Raw genomic sequence first — 25,143 nt, forward strand, 5'->3', positions numbered from 1 at the left:
CCACCTCCCAAGGGCCCCAGCTTCTAGTACCATCACATTGGGCATTAGGATTTTAGCATATGAATTTGGGGGAGACACAAACATTCAGACCGTAACACTCATCTTCACCTCACTGTGCTTTATTGTCCTAAATTATTTACATCAAAAAATAGAAAAAAACAGGATTTTAAAACCTCCCTAGAATTAACCATTTGAAAAAATAACTGTGATAATTCAGTGCTTATTTAAGAAATTGATTCCTGTCATACTCCTTAAAAATACCCTGAAACCTTGCCACGTAATAACATCCTTCAAAAAAAATCAATGTTTATAGGCATAATGAAAATAAACATATTTATCACTCAGAATGAATCCATTGTATGAATTGCATGTAGCTCTGTGCCTCCTGCCATTCCCACGTGAAGAATAACCTGAGTTTTCTGGAATGATGATCAAGGATGTAAAGGGAAAGGGCGTTCTTAGATGGTCCAAGACTCAGAAATCAGTCCTCATCGATGGTGTGGGCATGTGTGATTCAGTTAAGTGCTCCGAACCTAGTCTATAAAACCTGTAAAATCATTATTTCCAACCTACTTATTGCTTTTCCTAAACTTTATGACAGAAGTTAGGTACTATATTTTGCAATTTAAGGCTTTGAAAATGTTTCTATACATATCCCTTACAAAGCCAGGCTGTACTGAGTTTTCAACATTATAACATAGACCCCTGTTATGAGAAGGCTAAATCATTGAAAGAAACAGGTAGTTGATCGATGCATTTTCAGCCGTTTTTGTGTCTGTGCCTTTTTCCAGGTGACTTTGCTATTCCTCCTGTCAGAATGTAGAGTATATTTTCCCACCCCAGTTTGGCCATTTGCTTTGTTTTGGCCAATGGAATAACAGTGGATATGATGCAAGAGGAAGCATGAAAATTTGGGCTTGGTTTGTTGTGCTTTTGCCATCGCAATGAGGATAGACCCAGCTAGCCCATTATCCCAGGAGGAAGGTGAGGGTCACATGGAACAGAGTCCAGTCATCCCACTAAGCACAGCCAAACCGGCTCAAAACCCATGCCCAGATACATAAGTGAGCCCAGGTCAAGATCAGAGGTGGGCCCACTTAGCCAAATTCTTCAGACACCAAAGAAATAAATATAGAAAATTATATGCCACACAGCACACAATTTTGTGGCACCTAGCTAACTGCCACAGTTCAGTAAAAATATATAAAGGGGAAGAGGAGTGAGTTTGGCTTCTTGAAAAGTGTTAATTCTCCTAGATATTACAAGTTATTTATTGAATCAAAAAATGTAAAAGTAAAGAAAAACCGTAAAGGTGCCTTGCCCCCAGTATATAAGCTACATATTCAGTGGCGTTTATTTCATAATATTATAAAGGTGATAGTGGTGAAATATAATACTGCTGAAATAAAGGAAAACTTTATTTTTTATGATAATGCTATGTATCTGTTTGAAGATATACATTTGTGTATCAAGAGACAGGCAGAGAGTAATTACCATCTGACAATGCATTATTGTCCAGGTATTCATCTGAAGGTTCTGTAATGCATCAAAACTATTTTTGTTTTATCAATTTATTAATTAATTTTTACTCAATGGATATGCACATTATACGTAGTTCTGATCGTATAGACATCAAACTTATTCTTTTTATCCACAGATCCTAATAACCTGTTTTATGTATTTTAAAGAAGCCCCTCTAGCCAACTAGTTATCTAAATACAGTTAGTAAGATAAAAATACCAGTTAAAGTTAAATTTCCATAGTTAAAGCAAAATTTGATAGTAAATTGCGTAAGAAATATTTTGATTTGTACTCCAATGTGAAAATTGGAAGAAAAAATATTATTAAAAATTTATTTTATTATATATTAACAAAATTCTGGTTATAACTGCAACACACTAATTGTTAGAGTGAAGAAAGATAGAATCAAGTATTGGCTGAGATTTTTGTCTAAAATACTTCTGATGGGGCGCCTGAGTGGCTCAGTCCATTAAGCATCCAACTCTTGGTTTTAGCTCAAGTCATGAACTCAGGGTTGTGAGATCAAGCCCTGTGGGAGGCTCCACACAGTTGGGAGTCTGCTTCTCGTCTCCCTCTGCGCCTCCCCACTGCTTGAGCTCTCTCTCTCTCTTTCCCTCCCAAATAAATAAATAAATCTTAAAAATTAATTAATTTAATTTAATTTAATATTTCTGACAAAATTATTAAGTGCTAAGTGCTGTGTGTTATCCTGAATTAGATATTGGAACAGAAAAAACAGAAAAATTGGTGAAATCTGAATAAAATCTAGAGTTTAGTTAAAAGTAATGTGTGTCAATTTCTTATTTTTGACAAATGTACACATGTAAGTTAAGAATTGACATTAGGGGAGGGGCACCTGGGTGGCTCAATCAGTTAAGCATCTGCCTTTGGCTCAGGTCATGATCTTAGGGTCATGGAATCGAGCCCACATCGGGCTCTCTGCTCAGCGATGAGTATGCTTCTCCCTCTCCCTCTGCCTATGTGATCTCTCTCTCTCTCAAATAAGTAAATAAAATATTTTAAAAAATAAAAAGAATTGACATTAGGGGAAACTGGTAAGAAGTAAACCAGAACTCTATTATAGTTGCAACTGTTGTATAAATCTAACATATTACAAAATGAAAAGTTTATTTCAAAATTATTAGTTTGCATGACATAACATTTTTCTTTCATTTTAACAACATAACCACAAAGAGATTCATTTGTGCAGAAGTATGTGAAGGCTGTACCAATTTTCCCAAGCACCTCACTTAGTCCTTGAGACAAATCTTTCTCTTTTAAAGCACCTATCCTATAGTAATCCTTGTAATCTATTCAACCTCATAACTGTAGGAATACAGATAATTAATATTGGGAAGGCAGGGAACCCTGTGTCTCCACTTTTCCTACACTGTAAATATATAAAAAATTGAAACAAAAGAGCCAATTCTCAATTGAGAATATCCCAGTGTAAACAAGGGATACAAACTGTAGAGATATTCTTCCTTCCATGGAGCGTAATGTCATAAGACTGTCAGAAGCATGTGACCTTAATGACTAAGTCCTTCTCTTCCCAAGTCTGTAGCTTCACAGGAGGCAGGAGTTTACAAAAGCAAAAAGAAGTTACAAAACAGGCCCATACCCAATTATGATGTGATTCCCCAAACATGCTTATGTTAATTTTTTTCAGATTCTCACAAAAGGCAAGATCACAAAAGATGCTAATTCTCACAGAATTCCAGAGTCCCTGAAAATTTGTCTTTGGACCCCAACTTAAGAAACATTGTTTTAAGAGTTTAGCAGAGAGGCACTTGGCTGGCTCAGTCCATAGGGCATGCAACTCTTGATCTTGGGGTCACGAGTTCAAGCCCCACACTGGGCATAAAACTTACTTTAAAAAAAAAAAAAAGTTTAGCAGGAAAAAGGTGGTGTGGTAATAGTGGTACAAAGCACAACTACAAAGTCAGAATTCCAGGTTGTAATGCCAGCAGAGACCTTAACGACTTTGTGAAGTTCTGCAGGTTGCTTTCCCTCTCTGTGCTTCATTTCCCTCACTGTAAAAGGAGATGGTAGTTATAGCTTCCTGATGGTTGGTTGGCAGGATTAAATGAGATAATCAATGAAAAGAAGGTAAGATTGCAACTGACACTAGATTCTTCCTACTCTGCCTTTGTGCTATATCCACAGCCAGTCTTATGCTAAGGAGGAGGAAGCTGATTAAGCTGATTAAGGAATCATAGAGCTAAGATCCCCCTAACTTTGTTATTTTCTTCTTTAAAGGTTTTAAGGAGCTCCTGATAATACAGTTTTTGCTTTGTCTCCACGTGGTGGGCAGCTCCTTTCCTATCTACACTATTCCTTTAGTTCCCGTGAGGAAACTATGTTATGTGCAGATAGAAGTGGCAATTCATTTCTGGCTGATTGAATCATAATCATATTGTCAACTTTACAAGATGTTAATTACGAAATAAGAGACAATTGCTTGTGTTTTATGAGGCTGTTATGACATGCCTAGTATGCCCAGTGAGTGAGCCAGGAGGTTGAAATGCAAGTGCTTTGGGCTGTTCTTCACTATGTGTTAATGGCTCAATTAAACATACCTTAAAGGAGAGTTTCATCTTATTCCATAGTGAGTGTTTAATAATTTGTTTTGTTAGGAGATTTTTCCCTGAACAAGTCCTCTGAGGCTGAAGGAATTCTAAAGCTCTATTTCCAAACATGTTCCATGGTTCCTCTCACTCAGCCCCTCACAGGGAGGAGTATCTAGAAAAGCTTTCTCTGCAATCTGTGGCCTTGATTCTCAAGAGAACCGAGAAGCAGGGCAATTTTTAAAGGAACTCCATAGTTCACCTCATAACTGATTTGGACAGAACAGATACACTTGAAAAAATGCTTGAGTGTCTTATTTCTTCACAAAGGACCCCATCTCTACTGTTTAAGCCAACATTTATGTGAAGATCTTTTCATTTTTCATTGCTCTCTAGAACATCATTGTTTCAGATCTCATGGCTGAAGTTCACACAGGAGAGTCACTGTTTTATTCTTTTTTTTTAATATAAAGCAATAGAAAATCTAGTTCCAAGTTAATGTTTCCAGTATCAGCTTCTTTTTAAAATTAATAGCTACATAATCAAATCAAAATATCATTTTTAAAAGGCACCTGGGTGGCTCAGTTGGTTGAGTACCCAACTCATGATTTCAACTGGGGTCATGATCTTGGGGTCACGGGATGGAGCCCAGTGTCAGGCTCCATGCTCGGTGTGGAGTCTGTTTGAGATTCCACTTGAGATTCCCTCGGCCCTTCCCCATCACATACTCTCTCTGTCTCTCAAATAAATAACTAAAATCTTTTTTTAAATATCATTTTTTAAGGAGGAAAAAAAAAAGAATAGTGGAAAGTTCTTGTGACCTTAAGCAATTGTGTTCACTACTTAATAAGTATTTGGATTTGAAACTTTTCCTTACTTCTCATGTATGTTAGTCGCTCTGTCTTAACCCTACCATCACACTCTACTTAGTTTCCTCATCCTTCTTCAAGGGGCAGGAGGGGAGATTCTCAGTAGAAAAGACTCCTTGACTTTGCCCTATATTCTCCACCCCTCTAGAAGGGGGCCATGTTGGAAGTATCAGTACCGAAAGCACTAATTTGAAACAAGAATAAACATATGTTTAAGACACATAATTAAAAAGCCATGACTCCTCACACTCACAGTATTTCTAGTTCCCTGTCTCAAAGTTGTCAGTCCTTAAAGCTTGATAAACTACACAAAGAACCCACCAGCTACAGCAAAGAACCAGAATCTCACGTATTGGCTCACATTAAGCACTTACATAACCTTTAAGGGCCTTATTCTTGGCATCTCCTTTATTGAGCACTGACTGTAAGCAGAATCTTCTATTAAAATCTTTAAATTAAAATTAAAAACCTTCAGCTCAGGTCATGATCTCTGGGTCCTGGGATGGAGCCCCACATTGGGCTCCCGGTTCAGTGGGAGTCTGCTTCTCCCTCTGACTCTCCCCCTGCTCATGCTCTCTTTCTCTCTCTCAAATGAATAAATAAAATCTTTTTTGAAAAAAATAACCTCTTTAATTGAATATCATGCTACATTTCAATATACTTTTTTTAAAAAAAACTTTTCTTTATTTGGACTTGGAAGTCTATTGTAAAAAAAAATACATAATCTTGAGAAGAAAATTAACTGGACGATTGACCAGGATATGATTATAAAATAGGTGGAGTAACATTTGTTTACAGAAAAGGTATTCTATGTTTAGAAAAGAGAACAAACACCCCATTTGTCTCATTAGATTTTCTCTCCAAAAGTCTAACTAAAATTGTCTAGGGGTCATAGTTTTGTTTGTTTGTTTGTTTGTTTGTTTGTTTGTTTTGAGGGGGTTTTTCTTTCTACAACCGAATAATAAATAGGTAGCCCACAAACTTAATATTCATGTATACAGCAATATCATCACGATTTTGTGAATGGAAAACCTAGCCACGTACAATTCAGATCCTATGACCTGTCCTTAGCCAAAATGTGTAATAATAAAGCGACTTCTTCCCCAGGGCAACACCCATTCCACTCAGTGCTCCATACTGCCCTCTCCTGGTGGATTTTCTGGAACTCCCACATCTCTGGCAGCTGAGTCCCAAACCCTAGACAATTAAAGCAGACGCACATGAACTTCTGTTCACCTCTGAACAAAAATGAAAAAGAAAAGGAATGCAAAAGGGAAAAAAAAGAGAAGAAAACATTTGGATATGTCTAGCTTTGGCAATTCAAACAATATTAGAATCATTCTTCATCTAACCACCTACCACTTAGTCCTTAGTTCCTTTTTCTCGTCTTTCTTTCTTTCTTTTTTTTCTTTTTTCAAGAAATAAACTCAAAATAGTTCATCACAATAGCAATGACTAAGAGGTTAAGAAGAAGAAGCCCAAGTTTAATGTTGTTTTGTTTTTAACAGAATGAAAAAAAAAAATCCTAAACCCAAACCCTATAATTCAACCCAACTTGTCACTACCCTCTGATTAAAGCATTTTTTTAAAATAACAGATAGGAAGCTGAGATCTGCATTGAGATAAAGATGGTTAGCATAGATCAAAAGGAACTGTACATATGTCAGTTAGATTAAGTGACAGGATGTGGGGAAGTGGTAGGTCCCATATCCAGTTACTTTATGCACGAGTACATTTGCTGAATGCAGGTACTCTAACAGGCTAGCCACGCATAGATGGAAACCAGGGAAATTAATGGAAAGCAATCTATAATGGTTAGAGTGTTTGTTCTGATATGGATCCAAGACCACATTTCTCCTAGTTAGTAATATTACTGTAATTTTTTATAACTGTCTACCTTGCCCTGCCCAGGACAGTAAATTATCTTTGAATCTTTCATCTGGCATTTCTGGAGGGGGTCAGCATTATGTTGTAAGTACTCTATATCCCACATACATAAACTTAGTAATTAGATATAGACAATTTTCCCAGCCAATTAGAAGGAGAAATATTTAAAATCTTCTCCCCCACCAAAAAAAAAAAAAATCTTTTGAAGGCATTTTGGGAGACAAAAGGGACAAATGATATAGAATGTCAATATCAATGGAGCCCAGAAAAGAATACTTAGCTGGTTTTGAGGTGAATTGGGATTGGGGAGAGGAAGGATAAGAAGCAAGAATAGTTTACTTGCTAAGTAAAATGGAAAAATCATACAAGGGTTATTTTTCAGGAAGGGTGAATTACAACAGAAGAATATTGCTTAAGACCACAATTAATGCCACATATTTCTTTTGGATTCCATTCATATGTTACCATTCATAATGAAGGTGATCTTGGCTAATCAAGGCCAGGCTATAAATCAGAGAAATTAAAAACCCATGTTAGGGAAATACTATGAAGCTTAATACAGCGATTCCTTCCTTACTTAATGTAGTCACTAAGATCTAAAATTCTACAGCTGGAAAGACCTTCTTATTTACCTTTACCAGACCTGACTAACCCCAGTTTAGTAATAATCAAATCAAATCACCCTTTAGCTAGGGGTGTCTGGGTGGCTCAGTCGTTAAGCGTCTACCTTCGGCTCAGGGCCTGATCCCAGGGTCCTGGGATCGAGCCCCACATCAGGCTCCTCTGCTGGGAGCCTGCTTCTTCCTCTCCCACTCCCCCTGCTTGTGTTCCCTCTCTCGCTGCCTGTCTCTCTCTCTCTCTGTCAAATAAATAAATAAAATCTTTTTTTAAAAAAATCACCCTTTAGCTAAAACAATTGCATACCCTTAGTAATCCAACAGGCTAGGACTAGGATGAGCGAAATGAGGCATTTGCCTTCAGGCACAAACTTAAAGGGGGCCAAAGGAGGGGGTTCCAAAGCCTTAGTAATCAAGATAAATAATATTTCAACTTCACCTACCCAAATGCCTTCTCTGTTGAATCCTGTCTTTATTTAAAATTTTGTTATATTGTTCATCATGGATGTTTTTGCATTGATTTTTTAAATATAATTTATCTTGATAACTGAGGTTTTTGGCACTTAAATTTTGCACCCTAAAGCAAATACTTCACTCACCTCATACTAGTCCTGGACCTGTAAACCCATTCCACTATTTATATAATTTCAGAATCAGAAATTTTTTCCTTACATCTAACTCAGGGTTTCCCAGGCTTTGGCACTATTAGACATTTTGGGGCCAGATAATTCTTTGTTGTGGGGGTTGTCCTGTAAATTATAGGATGTTTAGCAGCATCCCTGGCTTCTACCTACTTGATGCCAGTAACACCTTCCCCCTCCCTTCCACCAAAAATGTCTCCAAATTAATCCTGGTTTAGAACCATTAATCTTGGGGCGCCTGGGTGGCACAGTGGTTAAGCGTCTGCCTTCGGCTCAGGGCGTGATCCCGGCGATCTGGGATCGAGCCCCACATCAGGCTCTTCTGCTATGAGCCTGCTTCTTCCTCTCCCACTCCCCCTGCTTGTGTTCCCTCTCTCTCTGGCTGTCTCTATCTCTGTCGAATAAATAAATAAAATCTTTAAAAAAAAAAAAAAAAAGAACCATTAATCTTCCCAAGTCTCATGTGCTACAAACCACCCCATTTCTTCCTGTTGTGTCCTCAGAAACAAATAAATAAATAAATAAATAAATAAAATCTTTAAAAAAAAACAAAAAAGAACCATTAATCTTCCCAAAGTCTCATGTGCTACAAACCACCCCATTTCTTCCTGTTGTGTCCTCAGAAACATAGAAAGCAGCTTTTCATCATCTTCTAAATAACCCCATGAGATTCTTTGCTTTGTAGAATATGTGTTTACTTTATAATCTGATTAGAGTGATGATAATCATGTTAGTATGTCTAGACATAGCGCAGTCAAACCCCTGGCCTCTGTAAGGTTTATTCCTGTCTAATATCTGACATCTCAGTAGACCACTGGGCCATCTGAAGCAGTAGCTTCTTCCAGAAGTTCCAAGATGTCTTGTAATTATAACCCCTTTGTCAAACTGCAAACCCAACTCCTTCATTGAATTAGGCCAGAGAGGTTAGTTACACCCAACCACATTTCATTCTCTTCAAAGTGAATTTCATTTTGGAATTTATCAATAATCTTTATGTAAGCTATCATATCCTCTTCCATCTCAGAAACTAAGACTCTAATGAGTTAGATTATATCAAATATTCAGCAGTTCAACTTCCTCTGTGATCTTAGTTTTGTAACTACTACCGTTGTGGGAAGCCATTTTTCCTATAATGAACAGGAAAGATATTTAGCATTTCTTCTTATTATTATTCAAAAGCTAACTTCATTACAAAATGTTTAAAGCTCACAGTTAGACCTGGAAATCAATTTATACTTGGAAGGTAAAAATCCACTTCTGGATTCTAGTTTAGTAGCAACATACTGAAAAGTCTCATATTCATCATGCAAACTGCAATATGAATCATAAGTAGGTCGTCAGATAGATGACCTAGAAATTCTTCCCGATGACACACATCTACCACCTTCATCCTCCACTCAGTTGAACTTTCATAAGATTCTGGATCCATATGTGGGTTCCCCCCCCCACCCAGGTAGGAATGGTGTATGTGGCAGTCAACATATATTCAAGATAATGGGTTTGGATATTATACCAGCCAGGGGTCTTGGCTACAAGCAACAGAAACTGACTCTGGCCAATTAAGTAGGAAAATAAAGAAGGCGGGAGGAATATATATATATATACATATATATATATTGCTGAGTTATTAAATAGTTCAAGGAGTTTCCAGCATGATTGGAACCAGGCTAGAAAAGGAGAGACAAGGGAGCAAGGCAGCAGTGGACCCCAGCCAAGAGCACACCACCTAACCCATCTAGCGAGGAAACCACTACTACCATCCCTACCACTAAACAACGGATGCTGCAGGTTACCAGGCAGCCACAGACACTGGACTTTGGCTGGTGCTCCTCCTGCTACCACTACCTGCTACCACCACCTGCCTCTGGATTCTCCACTGTCTCTGCCTCTTTGTGTTACCAGCAACTAGTTCAAAGTCAATAGTAGGTGCATCTGTTTAGTCAAGCCTGGGTCAAGTGCCTACATTCGAGCTGCAGTGGAAGCTGGGACAAGGTCTGGACTTCTCAACTTCAAGTGGGAGGCAGACAACCAAGAAAATGAGCTGTCCATTACAGGTATGACAAAGAGAGGTAACTAATAATAACGGATTAAATATTGGGCTCTGGAGTCAGACTATCTGAATTTGAATTTATGCCTATTACTAGCTATGTGACCTTGAGCAAATTACTTAAATCCTTAATCATTTCTATTTCCTCACCTTTACAACAGACCCTTTATGAGGATTAAATAAAAACATCCATGTAAAATTGCCTAGAATGGTGTATGGTACGTAGAAAATACTTCCATATATTTATATTTGTGTGTCCGTACACACACACACACACACACACACATGAATATGTGTGTATGCCAGCATGTAACATTGATAACAGGGATAGAGCCTCTCTACCCCTATTTTCTTTCTCCTTTTATAAACACCTACTAAATACTGAGGCAATACTTGTATATCTCAGACTTTTCATTTAGTTTAGTGCAGGACAAGGCAACTAAACTTAACTTTGGTCTCCCCCACCCCTCTACTTGAAATGTACATGATCTAGCAGAGCAGAACCAATGAAGAAATCATCCTAGTCCAACATAGGCTGGAGTAGCATAAAAATGGAAATTCAAAGGGTGGGATTAATTTTGTCTGGGGAGCTAGAAAAATCATTATAGAAGGAACTTGACAGGGAACATGAAGAACAGATAATGAACTTCTTTATAGAGTAGAGAGAAGACTTCTGCCAGACAGTGAGAATACTCTCAGCACAGCAGTGTAACTGCAGGGTCTGCCTGGGAATGGGGAAGAGCCGTGAAGGATAAGAGCAAGGGATTGATGGGAAGGTAGAAAAAGATGAACTGAGAAAGACAGACTGGGGCCATATTGTCAAAAACACACCAGACCTGACCAAAGACCCTGGCAATGTGTCACATCATTGGGATCAATACCTTAGGTGATTATTTATTCCTGGTGAGATTTTTAGTTCACTATGCAGAAGTTCAACTCCAGGGATTAAAGTTGGCTTAAGCAAAACAATGGAATAGACAGAGTTTGTCCCAGACCTTCTTTATGTTGAGTCTCCCTTTCCCTCTTAACCTCTACCCCAGGTCCCCAGGGCCATCTGGAAAGCCTCTGCCTGTACATCACAACCTATTCGATGCTGCCAGAGGTTTCAGGCCTTCGTAGTGCTTCCAGCTCCACGCCCTGCCATTCTTCTTTCTTCTCCACACCTGTCAGAGCCCCAATTTCTGTTGAATTGACAAGACTGAGCATGTGCTAAACAGATAATGCAGTTTCAACGGCAGTCCTGGTCCACAGCTCTTCCTCATAACACATCGCCCTAATAGTTGCAGTGGACTCCCCAGAAACGATATGAGCAGTTCTCCAATCTCAATTACTGCTAGCTCCTAGAGCTATGTTTTCCCCAATCTCTCCACCCCAAGCCCCAGCTGCAGGTAGAGCATGTGCTCTAATAAGGACAGAAGAACTTTTATAGCCCACAAAATTAGAAAGCTCAGAACAGGATTGCTCTAGAAAGTCTGATGTGAATGATTGCTTCCTCATTTCTTCTCAGGAAATAGAAGTGGCTCTGGGCTAAGGATTAAATCTGCTTTTCCCTTCTGGACATAGAAGGTCTCAACTACTCCAAGACCATTAAATACCCAGGGATTTGAGCCCAGCGGCTCCAGCATTCATGTGACTGGAAACGGAAGGGTTTGGCCTCTTGCTGTGGAGGGGTTTAGCACACTGATTGCAGAGCTCAGTGGATTTCTTGTACGTTTTGTTTCAACTGCCAAGAGCCCAGGGACTCAAGCCTTGTAAGATGCTCATGGAATGTCAGGGAATTGAGAAGGGACCCAGGGAATTGATGTTCGCCGAGCTATTGCTGGTGTGCCTGGGATGGGGAGTGAGGAGGCCTAGAGATGCGGCGCATCCTGAAGAGCTATGGCTGAGAGGGCTTCATGCTGCAGGGCTAGCTTCTTTAGTAACCTACTCTGGTAAGACACAAGGGATGGATAAAAATGAGCAATTATACTTGAGACAGATCCGTTCCTTCAGTGGCAATATATTTTCCTCACATGCTTTTCTCTTCACAGCAAGCAAATGCACGTGGAGCCAGTGACTATGAAGTCGGTCATATTAAATTTACTCAGTTTTCTTCAAGTCTTTAAGCGTGAAGCGTTACAAACCTTCATATGTACACTAGGGAAAGAAAGGAAGAAAAAAAAGAACTCCACAGCAAGGCCTAAGAAAAAGCCTGTGGAAAGAAAACGGCAAGATAAAGCCACACAATTTCAAATCTTAATCTCCTGAAATGGTGCTTTTAAAGCTGCACTTTCCACATTTCTGAGTGGGGCCCGTCAAAACTCCGTGTCAAATCATGTTATAAACTTGTTTTTTATCTGTTTGTGATAGCTTTCAAGGGCCAGTAATTCCCCCATATCTGGCAGAAAAGTTCATAGTAGAGATTTGCGCACTTGACTAAGCTTCCTGCATTGCTTTTTGTGGAGTGCTGGTGAAGGAGAGAGATTTGTCCTCCCTTTCAGAACTAAACCATGCAACTGCCAGCGACACAGTCTAGAAGCAAACCAGAATCACTCACTTGGTCAGATAATCTATAGAACGATGACTTTATATTACATACTCTCTGCTTTTGTCCAATAAAACACATAACCAGGTAGAATGCCCCTGCCTTTTTTCAGGTACAAATTAACAGACAAGACCCCATCGATGAGAGAGGCCTTTTCGGTGCCCTCTCCCCAGACACCCTCCTTTGGCACCCCTGTCCCATCACCAGAGGTGGCCCGGAGTTCTGGGTGCCAGCTGGCTGCTGGGGTGACGATAGTGCCAGGCGCTCAGGAAAAGAGAGTTGTGGAAACCATACAGCTGTGGAGAGAGGGTGTCATCTGCCTTGGGAAGGGTGGGGGACAACTCACTCTGTCCCCTCCTCTATTCACCTGGTGGCACTGACTGGCCTGAGGCTTAACAGGAAGAGGCAGGTATGACGAGCTCCGAATGGCATCCTCAGGCCCAGGGGTCATAATCACAGGCATCAGCCAGGGTAGTGTCAGTGAGTGAAATGGGCCAGGTATAAGCAATAAAGATGTTTGGGGTCTAAGAAAAGAAAAGAAAAGAAAAGAAAAAAAGACATAATCTACTATGTTATTTATTTGGTTGGTTTTTTGGTTTTTGGTTGTTGTTTTTCTTTTTTTTTTAATAAGACAGCTTTCTTTTTTTAAATAGACAACATTCTGAAACAAAAAGAAAATTAGTTCCTCTTGGCAAACTAATAAACTTTCTTGTATTAGGCGTGACATCTATTGTTCCCTTTTTCCCTTAACTGTCAAGAGGCTGAAAGCTATATGTTATGCTTCCCTTTGATTTTTTTAAGTTTTGTTTTTTTTTTTAATAAGCTCTACACCCAACTTGGGGCTTAAACTCACGACCCTGAGATCAAGAGGCATGTGCTCTACCAACTGAGCCAGCCAGGCACCTCTCTTGGATTTTTTTGACAGAGTAATTTCCCCTCCTTCCCATCCCTTTCCTCTCCACACGCACACACACACACACACACACACACACACACACACACACACACACTTGCCTGGTGGCCTGTAAAGTTATAACATAGATAACATAAGTGTAATACTGATTAAATACTTCAGAGTTCTTAATTTCTTAATATTAAGTATTAATATGTGCCAAGGTCCTATTTTTATTTTCTTCTAAAACCTTCTGTTGAATGGCTGAACTCAGCGGGAAGAACCATTATAGAAATTCTAAATTCTGGCTCTATCAGTGAACTGTAAAGGTATCCCGATTCTAAAACATCTTGTTCTCATTTTAAAGACCTAAAGTAGTTCCCTTTGGAAGTTTTTTAGTTTTGTTTATGGTTGTGTTTTTCTTTTTCTTTCTTTCTTTCTTTCTTTCTTTCTTTTTTTTTTTTTTTTTTTTGACTCCCTACCATCTCCATCTGCAAGCCAAGATTATGAAAAGAGATGATATACTTTAGGAAAGGGCCATAGATCCAAAATTAATCTCTACCAAAGTTAATTCCTGAATAAATTAAGCTGAATATGTTTTCCAACACCATAAATCAAGTGTAATAGGTATAAATAAAACATGAACTCAGGTTTCCTCATTTATAACTTCAGCTTTATGACACTTCAGTGTGGAAAAGGGCAAAGTTGTTTTTGTTTTTTCTTCTTTTTTAAAGCTGTTGGGTTAGTAGATATTGTAAAGTCAAATAGATTTCCTCTCTATAGCTGAAAAAGCTAATAATCAGAAGCCCACAGAAAAATTCCTTCTGCATACTTATGCAAAACATCATATAACCCTCCTCCTGAGACGAGCAAAACAGTAGAATTGCCAGGGAAGATTTGAGAATGGGGTGGAGAGGAACCAAAAGCTCTGGGGATGAGGAAGTTTAGTTCTGCTGCATGAAGCACATGGCCAGTTGTTGGTGTCAGGTTATCCCTGGCTACAATTTAGTTCTTGGAGAATCCATGAGGGGCAATGAAAATAAGGTATCAGGATGATCCAGTTGAGAACTAACCTATAGCGGGCGTTGGGGTGTGCCTCACCCCCTTTACTTGGCCAGTACATCTACCCCTCAGCTGTGTGAATGTCCACTGCTAACAGCCTTGGCTAGGAAATTATGCCCCATTCATCCTCCCACCAAGGCTGGGGCAGCCCACAGTCAATGAGGGCACAAGGGGCCAGCCCCCTCCTCCCTGCTCTGTCTTGAGCTTATACTACAGAACTACATTGTCTGACATGGTAGACATTAGCCATGTGTAACTCTTCAAATTTAAATTAAATTTAAAAATAAGTTTGTCAGTTATGCTAGCCATATTTCATATACTCGATGGTCATATGTAGCTAGTGGTAACTATACTGGACAATGCCAATTACATAGAACATTCCCAACATTGTAGTAGCTTCTATTGGACAGCAGAGCTCTAGTCTACCCACTATGGAGCAGGCTAAGGCTAGATTTCACCTAGGTGAAGTCCATGCTCAGCTCTTTCCCTTTCCCTATCCTGCTTTCCTATCTTGCCTCCCTGCCTTCTATCCATCTGTCTATCTATCTATCTATCTATCTATCTATCTATCTATCTATCTATTTATTTTTCTGAAGAGTATTCCTTCAATAAGTCATGTGTACCCAAGTCCCCGTGTCAAGCTCTGCTTCTAAGGAATTCTGTCCAAGACACCATCTATATTGATTTCAGCTTTAGGCTCATTGTAAATAAACTAAACATTTATGTATGGAAGGCTTAGATTTCCTTACCCTGAAAGATACTCAGGCATGCTTGTTTTCTAAAGCATAAGCTCAGAGTCAGTGGGCCAGATTTTCATAAAAGGAAAAGGGCTCTGGGAACAAAATGAAAGAGTCCTAAATAAAAAAATTGTGACTGAGGAGTGTGAGTCTTTGCAGGAGGCAGGCAATGCCCAGATTGGGGGCGAGGTGGGGCACTAGCTGAAGGGTTATGGTAGAGCTGAATAGGAAGTGTCATGGGTATGAAAGCAGAATACCTGACTGAAGGTAGAAGACAAGCCATAATCTCAAGTCAACTTCCTTATCCTTACCAAGAACTAAATGTTACATAGAGAAAATCAACTCATACCTCCCTGTGATTTATGGAGAGCTTGCTCTATATCACATGTCATGCACCTTTGCCTCCACTTTCTTTAAGTCTTCCCTTTGAGTCTTCAAAGGAGTAGTTTCCTCTTCCTGAATATTTCAGCACTACTCTGTATAATAGAAGTACAATGCAAGCCACATATGTAATTTAAATTTTTCTGGTAGACACATTAAAAAAGGTGATTTTAATTTTAATCATCAATTTTATTTAGCCCAATATATCCAAAATATTATCATTTCAACATGCAATCAGTATAAAAACTTACTAATGGTACATATTCCATTCCTTAATTTCATATTGAGCCTTCAAGATCCAGTGTGTAGTTTACACTTATACTACATCTCATTTTGGACTGGCCATATTTCCATCGCCTTTAGATTTTGTACGTATATTATCTATACAAAACTAAAATTAAATTATTGCTTTTTAAGTTAGATTAAGAACAAAATAATTTAGAACAAAAGTTCCCAAACAACTGAACACAATTGTCTGCTTTGTAGGTCAGGTGTGAGGGTCTAATAAGATAATTCATGTTGATGACCTGCGTGGTCTGACACTTCGCAGGTATGAAATAAATCATAGATAGTCTTGAATTGATATTACAGCTACCCTTAAGCTACTCTTAAGGTTTAAGAGACACAATTTTAATAACTAATTGATGTAAAATCTGTGATTTCCAACTGCAATAATACTTTTCTTTGAAAGGAGCATGATGGTGGGGAATGGGGAGCTGGTGGGAAGAGAAGGCTGAGCTAGAACTCTTTTGTTACTAACCCAGCATCCAGCCTGGGGATTTTTTTCAGAACAGTATATTACATCTGTATGATAAAGGCTACGTTTGTCAGTGGGAAGAAGGAAAAAATAGGTAAAGCAAGTTGGAATAAAAAAGCAAGAGGAGCAGTGTATAACCACCAATTATCTGGACAAAGAAATGAAATGAAAGGAGAAATGAAATCTGGATAGGACATTAATGAAATCTCCTCCTGCAGAAAGAGTAATTGAGAGGCCCTTAATTCTGTTTGCAGCACAGTGAACAACACTTACCTTGTCAGAAGTATCCCCACTGGGGCCCTCCCCCATCCATGTTACAATGGCTGTAGTTGTGGAGTAGCTTCACTCCTGTAGAGTGTGGTTCTTTCTGCCTGTAGACTGGACCATAGTGGCATGGAAATAAATACATTTTTCAAAAGATGTGGTTTGAGACCACATGAAATGCAATGTGTTCAAAAATTGGGAATGATGGGGCACCTGGGTGGCTCAGTCAGCTAAGCATCTGATCTCAGCTCAGGTCTTGATCTCTGAGTTCAAGCCCTGTGTTGGGCTCCATGCTGGGCAGATTTACTCTCTCTGCTGGAACTGATACATCCATCTCCTGTCCACTGACACTGACACTCCTCTCAGGCCTTCATGTTGGGACTGGAACTATACCACGGGCTTTCATGGGCCTCCAGCTTGCCAACTGCAGATCACAGGACTGCTCATTCTCTATAATAATGTGAGCCAGTCCCTCATAATAAATCTCTTTCTATATATCTCTATTATTTCTTATTGGTTCTGTTTCTCTAGAGAACCCATACTAACACAGACTTCAACATGTCTTTTAGGGGAACACACATCAACTCATTCCATGATACAGTGGCAACAGCCAGGGAAGACAAAAGTCTGGGAAGGAATTGGGAGCTGGCAGGCACAAACAGAAGAACCACATTAGGCATCACGCCATGAATTGTGTTTACTGAGAGTTAGGGGTTTGGAGGAGAGTGAAGGCAGCTAGATATGATCTTCTCTTTCCATCTCTGTTTCCAGCCAACGAAACCAGCTGCAATTCCGGAGAACACAAAGGAAAGCACTCCAAAACATGTTGCAAAATGCCTAGTTCCTGAGCCAGATGCAAGCAGCCTGTGCTATACTAGAGCTAAAAAAAGAAGAAAATCAAGGGAAAGGGTGACCGTACTTATTTTTCTCCAGTCCCTGAGGCACAATGAAACAGACCCTTTTAGCTCAAGACTTTTGCTGCCAGGATTCTAGCACTGTTTGTCAGACTGCGCTAACCAACTATGCATTCATTATTCCTCAGGAATCCCTGTTCTGGAAGCATTTTTCCCCAACCCATTCAGACCATCAGCATCCAAATCTCCCTAAGGGGATGTCTTTTGTTTTGTTTAGTCAGAGTTGAATGTCCTGGTTGCAACCCTACAGATGCATCGCTAAGACATTAGTCATTCAGAGTCGTATAAAGGGCCAAACAGGACCATCCAAACACATTCTAAAGCAAAAGCCACATCTGCTGGGCCTTAACACAAAGAATACTCTGTCCCTTTATGCTTAGGATTCCCTTCTTGGCATCCATATATGTGCTTTTAAATGCTCTGTCAGACAAGCCCTGGATGCTGCCCATGGTCACGTTTGTATGTGGGAGTGGAGAGGAGGGGGTAAGGATTTGGGCAGAAAAGAGGAGATGTGAAAATGAGTGGATTATCACGGGCAGAGCTTGCCTGCACACAGTGACCTAAAGGGAGGGTGAATCCTGAAATAAGAGTAATCACAGTAATTGCTCCTTACATTTACTGAGCATTTAATAAGTGCTCTACAAGTATTATCTTACATAAGCCTCATAACAACTCTATGAGATGGGAACTATTATTGTCCTCATTTTAAGGGTGAGAATCCTGCAATTTAAGGGACTAGGGGATTAACCTAAAGTCGTACAATCGGTTTAGTAACAGCCTGAGATCCAGGCAATCTGGCTTTGAACCTGACCCTCACTAATTTTTTTTATTTTATTATGTAACACTTGATGCATAAAACATATAAATAAGGCATATATGTTATAATGTGTAATAATAACACAGGCCACCATGCAACTTTAAAGCTCCATCACTACCAATGTCTTTGAAGTGACCTGTTTGCTTCTACTCATTCCATCTCCAACCTCACCCCCGCAGAAAACACCATTATGTGTTTATCACTCTCTAGGTGTGTAAAATAGCCTTTACCACATAGGTAAATATCCTTAAAGCTATAGTTTTAGTGTGGTTTTTGAGCTTTTAAAAAGTAGGGTCAGAGCTGAACTTACTTTTTTTTTTTTAATTCAACATTATGTTTCTGAAATTCATCCCTATTGTGTCAGTTGACTGTGCTGTCAACATTTTCACTACTGGGCTCCATTGGTATAAATATACCGCAATTTATTTATACATTCTCCCATTGGGGGGCATTTGGGTTGTCCCCAGTTTCTTCTGTTGCAGACAATGCTATTATGAACATTTTTGAACTCGTCATCAAATCCATATGTGCGAGAATTTCTCTAGGGTATTACAGGGTCAAATTATTTTCCAAAGTGTTTGCACCAATTTATACTCTTCAACCGTGTGTGGAAGTCCTTGTTCCACATTCTCACCAACATGAGGTATTATCAGGCTTCTTAGTGTTTGCTAAGATAGTAGGTGTATAAAATGGTCTCATTTGATGTCAACTTGTATTTGAATATTATTATATTATATTTGTATTATATTATTATTCTTAATCATATCCAGATAATGCTTGTTCACATTTACACCAGTTTAGCCTTCGTGTTTACCAGGTATTTTTGTTCATCATTCCTCCTTATATTTCTGACCTTCCTACTGGGATAATTTTTCTTCTTCCTAAATGATATCCTTTATTTATTTTTTTAAAGATTTTATTTATTTATTGGACAGAGAGAGACACAGCGAGAGAGAGAACACCAGCAGGGGGAGAGGGAGAGGGAGAAGCAGGCTTCCCGCTGAGCAGGGAGCCCAATGCGGGACTTGATCCCAGGACCCTGAGATCATAACCTTAGCCGAAGGCAGACGCTTAACGACTGAGCCACTCAGGTGCCCCTGAATGATATCCTTTAGAAGTTTTTTTAGTTAAGAGCCATTGATTGTAAATTCTCTCATTCTTTGCTACTCTGAAGATACCTTTATTTAGCCCTTGTTCTTAAAAAAATACCTTTCCTGGAATTCAATCTTATTTGGATATTATGTTAATGAGCTGAAAGATATTCTTGTCTGTTTTCCCTTGTTGTTATTGAGAAGTCTACTGTCACCCCATTTGCTTTTCCTTTGTAGGTGATCCTTTTTCTCAGGCCATTTTTAAGATCTTTGGTATTTTGTGGAATCATACAAAAATGTGTCTAGGTGTAGTTTTTTAAATTCTGTTTGACATATGTTGGTCTTTCTGTAGCTGTGGATTCATGGCTTTGATTATATTTCATCACTTCAAACATTGTCTCTCTTCTCTTACTCCTTCTGTTTTCCATACTGTTTAATTTATATGTCATCCTTCTCATCTCCCAATGTCTCTGTGCAGTATTACAGATAATTTCCTCAGCTCTTTTCTATAGTTTGTCAATTCTTTTCTCAGCCATTTCTAATCTGCTGTCTAACCCACCTATTTGTTATCCATATCGAGATTATAATTTTTCATTTCTGAAATGGATTCCATTTCTGATTTCTAGGTCATTGTTGATAGTCTCTTCTACACACATTTTTAAGTGAATTTTTTTATCTTTAAATTATCTTTAAACTTTCTTTAAAGTTTTCAATATCTGATCATTACAATATCTGAATTCTTGGAGGAGCACTGTATCAGTTTTTTGTTTCTTCTGACTCTCACTCTTGATTAGTTTCCTATAACTGCTATAACAAATTATCGCAAAATTGGTGATTTAAAGCAACACAAGTTCATTCTGTGACAGTTCTGGAAGCCAGAAGTCCAAAATTAGTTAAAGCCAACATGTTGGAAGGGCTGCTTTTTCCAGATGCTGTAGGGCAGAATTTATTTCCTTCCTCATTCCCTTTTCCAGCTTCTTGAGGCCACCCTCATTCCTTGGCTTGGGACCCCTTCCTTGCATCACTCCAGCCTCTTGCTTCCATCATGACATGCCCTACTTCTGTAGTCAGATCTCCTTCCTCTTTCCTCTTATAAGGATACTTGTGATTGTATCTAAGGTCCACTTGGATTATCCAGGATAATTTCCCCATCTCAGTATCCTTAATCACAGCTGCAAAGTCCCTTTTTTCATGCAAGGTGATGTTCATAGGGATTGGAATGGCATATTTTGGGGGTCCATTATTCAGACTACCACACACTCATTGTTAGAGACTGCTGGTTGCCAATAAGTATCCATTCTCCCATCCCTTCCTAGGAATGAAAATACTAATTTTTAGGCAGGCTTATCATCAGCTGGTTAAAACTTCCTAGTTTTTTGTTATTGTTTTCTTGTTTTGATATCCAATGTGGTCATTGGAATTAAAATTTTGCCAGTAAGTTATAAGTGGAGGTGCTATGTGCAACATCCAGAATATGTTTCTAAAGAGAATAGTCATACTCTTCTTGTCCTTCCTTCCAAAATGGTCTGGAATGTGGATATCTGGAGCTCCAGCAGCCATCTGGGATCACAAGAACAGTGATCATAACCAAGATCTCGGAGGATTCATGAACCATAAGAAAACAGGTCCCTGATGAATTTGTGATAAACCTGCCCTGGATACCTACTTCTTGGTTTGTTTTACATGAAAACAAATAAATGCATGTTTAAGCCACCATTATTTGATGGGTTTTTTGTTTTTTTGTTTTTGCCATGTGTAAATTTAGTCCTAAGTGATATAATCATTATGGCTTCTTTCCTTGTGTATTTTTCTTAATTTTTTATTGTGATCTTTTATTTGGTTCTACATAATCTGTGGGAATCCTGAAAACCTGAATTAATGACACCCTCCTCCAAAATGGTTTTGCATTGACTTATTCTTGGAGTCGTGTATACCACCAACAGGAGATGGGTTTAACCTTCTTAATGAAGGAATGATCTCCAGCAGCAGGCTGAATTTAGCTTCCAATCCCTGCATTTGTGGCTGGAATTGGCGTTTATCTTCCAAATTTGCAGTTTTCTCTCCTTTCTCGATCCTGGTTTTAGCTTACTTTGCATGTTTGTATGTTGTTCTTTTGTTTTATTATCATTGGAAAGTTCCCTCTGTTTCTGGTGAGAGCTCAATGTATTAAAAATCATGTCATCACCTGGATGCAATGCCATTGTAGTAGAGTATTACCTCAGGGTATCTTGTTCACCATCCTGCCAGGAACCACCCCAGTTTCATCAAGATGTGCCGCAAAGGCACATCTGATTGGCCCACCCAATATTTGGGGGCAAATTTGGTACAAGCAGAACTCTTCTGAAAACCTGATTGGTAGCACTTTCACTGACCATGGACTCCACTCATTTATTTTTTCTCAGGGGTTTATTGCACTCATTAACTATGATTCTCTCTTTTAGAGTTTCTGGCCGCTCTTTCAAATTGCACAGACTCCTTCATCTGTCCACAAAGATTTTGATACATCTCCAGGGATATGTAATAAAACTCTACTAATGAGATACTATACTTACTATAATATGTATAGTATTCTGCAACTTGCTTTTTAATTTAGTAATGCCTCCTATCCATCTCAGTACTTCTAGTCACCTCATTCTTCTTTCATAGCTGCATAGTATCCCGTGGTGCATATAATAGCTTCTTGGACAATTTGACTCTTGATGGACATTTAGTTTGTTTCCAATTTTGTGATATTATAAGTAGTGCTATGCTATAATAAGAACTTATATACATATTTGTGTGTGTACATATGTGAGAGTAAATATATAGAAAGGATTTCTAAAACTTAGTTTTTTAGTTCAAAGACTATGAATATTTAACATTTTGATGGATGTTGCCAATTTGTCTCCCTCATGCTAATGTAATGGTGTTTTGTGACAAACTACTAACGTGAAATCAATGTCCATTTTCCCTAATTCCTGAGTAGGGATTCTCTGTTTTATTTCAGAGTGGTAGTATGCCTACCCAAAGACTACGCTTCATAGCCTCACTTTCAAAGAAGTATGACCACATGACTATCTCTGGTCCCTGAACTGTGAGTGACAATGTTATTTGGAACATCGTGCAGCATTGCTCACTAAAAGTTATGCCACTTTCTGCCCTTCTGCCTTTATGCCTTCTTCCAACATATGTAGTGGTTTTATGGCTAACATTACAGTAGCCAAGGTCATTAGAAGTGATCTTGAGGATGGAAACTATCCACTAGGGATTGTAGAGAAGAAAGAAAGGAGGCTGAATCATGGAGAACTACCGCACAACCTTAGACTCCCCACATCTTGACTTCCATTATATGAGACAATAAACCCCTATATTCTGAGTCTTTGTTACATGCAGCTGAATTCCTAAATGACGCAGTGTTCCTTTCAACCATTTAACCAATAAGCCAGTCTTTGCTATGAGCCCAGTCATGTGCTATGGGTTATCACCACAATGTGCTTACCCGTGCCCAAAGTGTGCTGTCTTTGGAGAGGTCAGTGTCACCAGGAATGTGACCTTTTACATTGACTCCCATCTCTTCTTCCCCAAATGGTAATCTCAGTCCACAGAACTAATAGAGCAAACTTTAAATTCCTGTCTTTGGCTCAGATCACCTAAGGAAATCAGTCAAACACACACACAGACACACACAGACACACACAGACACACAGACACACACACACACACACACACACCAGTGCATACAAAAAGCCAAATAACTTTTCACAGCATCCATAAAACTTCCTCATTTCAGTCTCAGGAATTTTCCAGAATAACCCTTTGGCCCTCTTTAAGAGAAGGCCCATCTGATGAAAAATGTAATGGCTCTATGGAATAAAAAATTGCAGAATTAATAATTCAAAGCTACTATTAAATCAATGTACTTCCTGTTAGTTTGTCAATGTGGACTTTTTCAATTAGACAATTTTATTACAGTGATGAATACCAATGGCACAATTTAGAGAGTACTGTTCTAAGTTATGGTCGGGTTAGCCTAACAATCCATATTTGCTATTGAATAAATGCGATGGCTGTAGCATTCCAAAGATTAACGGGCCCTTATTGGCAGCTGAGCTTGCTCCTGTCCCTGGTGAGAATCAGGCAGGAGTGACTTTACTCGTGTATCCCCAAAGGATCCTTCCTGGCCGTTGTAATGGCCCATTACCTCCCTCCCCACGGTCCTCTCCCTCCCCATATCAGGAACACCCAGCAGATGACAGGTGTCACAGACAGTACCAGACAAGTGTCTGAGTCCCAAACCAAGTCCCACATTGCCTGGTAAAGACAGCAAATAAAATTCCTTTTAATTTACATGAAGTCCTGTAGAACTTGTCAAATGGGAATCAAGTGTGGCAAATCAATGCAATGTTCTCAGTCAATGCAATCAAACCCGGAGAATCTCTGTTGTAATGTATGATTAATGCCTGAGTTATTTAGCCTGCTGTCAGGAAGGGACACCAGATACAGAGCAGAACAGTGGGAAATCCTGGCTCTACTGTAGTCTAACAGTGTCACCTTAAGCAATTCGCTCAACTGCTCTGAGCCTTGGCTTCCTCGTGGGTAGAATGGGGATAATAATCTCTGCTTTCTAGAGTGGGAATAATTACAAAATAAAAGAGTATGATTACTCTGGCACATAGCAGATATTCAAAAAAGGCTGAATGACTCTGAACCTGACATGACAGGCCCTGTGCCTCAAGGAAGGGGCAGGAGCTTCCACTTTTCCTTCCATGACAACATTTTATTATTGCTTTTCCTCTTTATCTGACTGGGAGTACATGCTTTTTGGCCCATGAATGATCTGTGAGCAGTATTTGTTGCTTCCCCTCTATTTGCTGTAGGAACCTCTCTTGGCTTGCAAGTATTCCATATTTGATGGTAAAGATGGTGTCACCTGCCTTGAAGTGAATGACAAGCCAGGCAGATAATCTTCCTTCTGTCCTTAATTTGACACCCCCAAAGCATGGGCAAGCAAAGTCCAAATTAACCCTGTTGGTACTTCCTCGCCTCACATAATGTTCATGCTTCTCCTGGTCAGCTCCTCAGAAGACAGAGGACAATTCAGTCCTTGAAGGTGGGTAGGATGACCAACTCATCCTGATCTGTCTGGGACTTTTCTGGTGTTTGCACTAAAACCCCAGCAGCATCCCAGCACAGGTGGTCACCCTCAGAGGGGAACAGCCTTGGCGTGTGGATTGGAAAAGCTTCTTTTAGAGGCCTTCGCCTGTTATATGCAGGGCAGGCCTCATGGCCACCTCTGGGTGCTTGACTCGCTGGGTTTGCACTGCCTTGTATCTTGCTTCAGACATTGCTCCTCCTTGGGGACAAGCACCAGGTCACCAGAGTGTTGCTCCTGCCTCAGGCCTCCCTGGGCCAGGTAAACAGCCCAGCCCGAGGGACCAGACCCTCTTGGGTGTCCTTTTCCCCTGGGAGGCAGGCACATGAGAGCTACGCTAATTAACAGATCCCATGTTTCTCCTTGCTTTCCCAGGCTGCTCCCGATAGAGTTGTGAGGGCAGGAGGCCCTGGGGCCCAGAACT

The 25,143-nt window shown here is 39.5% G+C and overlaps 1 long non-coding RNA gene across 5 annotated transcripts in view; it reads left to right on the forward strand.

Annotated features, from left to right (window-relative positions):
• Positions 1-25,143, forward strand: part of LOC123786009 (uncharacterized) — a 57,958-nt gene that overhangs the window by 4,618 nt on the left and 28,197 nt on the right. Inside the window, exon 3 of one of the 5 annotated variants that reach the window (XR_015725209.1) lies at positions 22,575-22,661. The exons of the other annotated variants lie outside the window; for them this stretch is intronic. This is a non-coding gene — a long non-coding RNA (uncharacterized LOC123786009). The remainder of the gene's footprint in view (positions 1-22,574; positions 22,662-25,143) is intronic. 5 annotated transcript variants of the gene reach the window in all.

The sequence above is a fragment of the Ursus americanus genome, chromosome 7 (genome assembly GCF_024610735.1).
Source record: "Ursus americanus isolate L20-20 chromosome 7, mUrsAme1.1.p, whole genome shotgun sequence".
NCBI classification, from domain to species: Eukaryota; Metazoa; Chordata; class Mammalia; order Carnivora; family Ursidae; genus Ursus; species Ursus americanus.